Here is a 3,182-nt window from a genome sequence, read left to right on the forward strand (position 1 = left end):
TCTCCTGGAGCGCGTCAGAGGGGAAGGTGCAGGCCGACCAGGTAGCTCTGACTGGCTGTGGCGTCAACAACATGTTTATAGGAGCCAGTGGTGGAGCCTATTTCTCACATGCACGGTGCACTGAGGAGAGGGAGGCGTCTGGGACCTGTCGTCTGCTTCCCGACAAAAAAAAAAAAAAAAAAAAACTCGAGGCAGATCAATAAAAAGATTCACAAAGCCAGTTCGGTTTTTACAAGCCTGTTTGATCCTCTCTGGTCAATCACTCATTATAACAAAATATCAATTACGCAGCCAGCACCATCCTGCTGGAGATAGCTTTATTTTTTTTTAGAAATGAATGAAGCCCAGTGAAAACTGCTCCACATGTTTTTTATCACTGGTTTAACTTGAAGTCTCACGCATCATTGAAATCCCATCAATTTAATCTCCCGGGACACAATCATAACAGAGTTCACTTAGAAGGCCTTCTTTTTTTTTAAAATGATCTTTCTTTGTTTATTTTATTGTTGTTTTATATATTTTTGAGGTCCACATAGCGACCTGGCATTTCGACATAGATCACATGACATGTTTTTAAACGCAGGCCACACTGCTCCCATGGTGGCCAAGTTTTCCATTGGCTGTCAAACAGGTATGATGACTGCTTTCTGATATTTTGAAAGTAAGTACCGATTATATTTTGACTTCTTTATGATCCACTATTGATCCTCATCAACTTTACCCTGAAAGTTAATTCTTGGACCAATAGACCCAAACACCCTTCCTTCTGATGTTATCACTGTAATTAATGGTCAAAAACACTTTAAAGAGCTTCTGCAAGGATTTAGTTTTGCACTCCTTTAAAGCTGGGGGAAAATACAGGAGGCCATCTCCAAAAACACTGGCTCCAACATATCCCATGAAGCACCTTTATATAATCTTTCAAGTTTTGAGGACCCTTCTAGCCTGTTAATTCCCTAATGTTTCAGTCTCCATGACCCAAGTTCCTGCCCTGGAGTTTCTGTCAAACAGCTACCTGGAGTCGTAACTTAAGATAACCCTAACGTCACGATCAGGGTTATTTATGAAGCTTCTCTCGAGAGCCATTGAAGACACTGAGGAGTGCACTCCTTGATGAATAAACCGACACTGACGTGTAAAACTGATGGAGTGTCCTTTTTAACACAGTAAAATGGAAGAGAAAAATAATATTGTTATATAATATATACAATAATAAATTCTTATCCTTTTTAATAAATGTTAAAAATATAAGTGTCAATAAAAACAACTTTTTTGTAGCCTATTTTTTAAAGACCAATTGCCTTTCTCCTTCGTCAAAATGTAACATTATTTTCAGCAGCTTGCTTCCACATAACTTGAAAGAAAGAAATGAAAGTCCCCATGATTTTAGCGCATTATTTTTGCTAAGCCACGCCCCCTTTTGAGCAATCCAATCAAAGCTGTAGGATTTGATTTACACCCCTCCCTTAAGAAACCAAACAAAAAATGTATTTCATGCTGATGTAATTCATCATGATTTTAAAAATCTGTTTAATAGATTGAAAAGAAAGAAAAGTTGAACATTAGTCTGATTTAAAAGCTTACATTATTTGTTCCCTATTCTATTTATGTATTTTTTTTATTTTCATAATTAGTCGTACCTTCACATTTTCTAAGAAATATGGTTGCCGCATGGAAATAACCTGTAATGAAAGATTGACAACTCAATGTTTATTGCCAGCTGGAGATGTGTCACCGCAAGAATGCAAGGATGTTACCTCCAGTGTTGTTTATTGTGTGTGTGCGTGTCTGTATGGTTTTATAATAAAACAGAAACAGAAAGAAAAACATGAGCACACAGTGGCAATAACCTACTGATCAGAAACAGGGAGTAGAGCTAATGCTCACAAAAAGCCTACTAATTGCATGCTTCATAACTCTGGACGACCGTCCATTCATAATTATTACAAGACAAAATAAACATTAGTTGAAAATCACTGTCACTGCAGAGAATGATATTGGCACATACACCTGCTGATTTAACAACACTGTTGTCAGTGTTTGCATGTGGCTAGTGTCAGCTTACAGCTAGCGGACTTTAAGCTAACACAGTGTGATGCCAAACTAAACATATTTAAATCACCAATACACATTTGAAATACAGAAGTATTCTTCACACAGTTATACTTACAGGTTTCTGAACACAGATGGAAAGTTGATGTGTGGATAGCAGACTCTTTCCTGCATGCATTTCCCTCACCCACCTACCACTGCATGAGAGTTTATTGGCCAATTCATGCCACTCCATACAACAACTAACAAAGTTCCTCTTCACATAACCCAAACCCCACAAACACTGTACGATTCATTTGGTGAATGTATTCACGCAAGCTGGGGGCCATAAATGTCCCTGCTAACCCCTTCAAGCAACTCTCCAGAAGACGGATACACAAGCTTCGGAAGCAAGTAATACACAAATGTGACTGAAGTGACATGGTTGATGTATTTATGTAACTTCACATGGTATTTTGACTAAAGTTGTGTCTATCGACTGAACCTCTGTGTTCACAGTGGTGCAGTTGTGTGTTTCTTGGCATCAACCAGAAAATCTCTGTATTCACAGTGGTGCAGTAGCTGCCCATAGTAATGCAGTTGTGTGTTTATTGGCATCAACCAGAAAATCTCTGTGTTAATAAAACTAGATTTCTGCCAACTGTCATGATTCCCAAGAGGAAAGTTTGAAATAACAAGCAAATTAAATGGTACAACATATAAACGCTGAGTATGCAGCGGCACATTGTTTTAACTGATGTGGAGAAATCAAACTGCATGTGCTCCTGTTTTCAACTTGTGAGCAGTTCCAAAAATCAGTACTTAAGTGAGAAATGTACATGCAAACATGTCTAAACACCACAAAAGGTATGAATCATAAATTCAAGCCTTAATAGATTTCCTTTGTCATTTCATAGCTTCCACAATCATTTCTCATAACATGAGTAGTGCAGACCACTCTTAAAGGCTCAAATTGCTCACGCGCTGAAACCAAATCTCTAATTTAACTTCCTGTTACTTCCTGTAAAAGACCCATCAATGATCACACATTGATTTTTTCATTTACATAAATGTCTGTTAGGATAACAGAAAACGATTTTTGTCTGATCAACATTAGAAAATAAACCAGCTTGTTGTCAAATCGGAGATTT

This window comes from Embiotoca jacksoni, unplaced genomic scaffold, assembly GCF_022577435.1.
Source record: "Embiotoca jacksoni isolate LCO1_2020_lvr unplaced genomic scaffold, fEmbJac1.0.p SCAF_16, whole genome shotgun sequence".
NCBI lineage: Eukaryota > Metazoa > Chordata > Actinopteri > Embiotocidae > Embiotoca > Embiotoca jacksoni.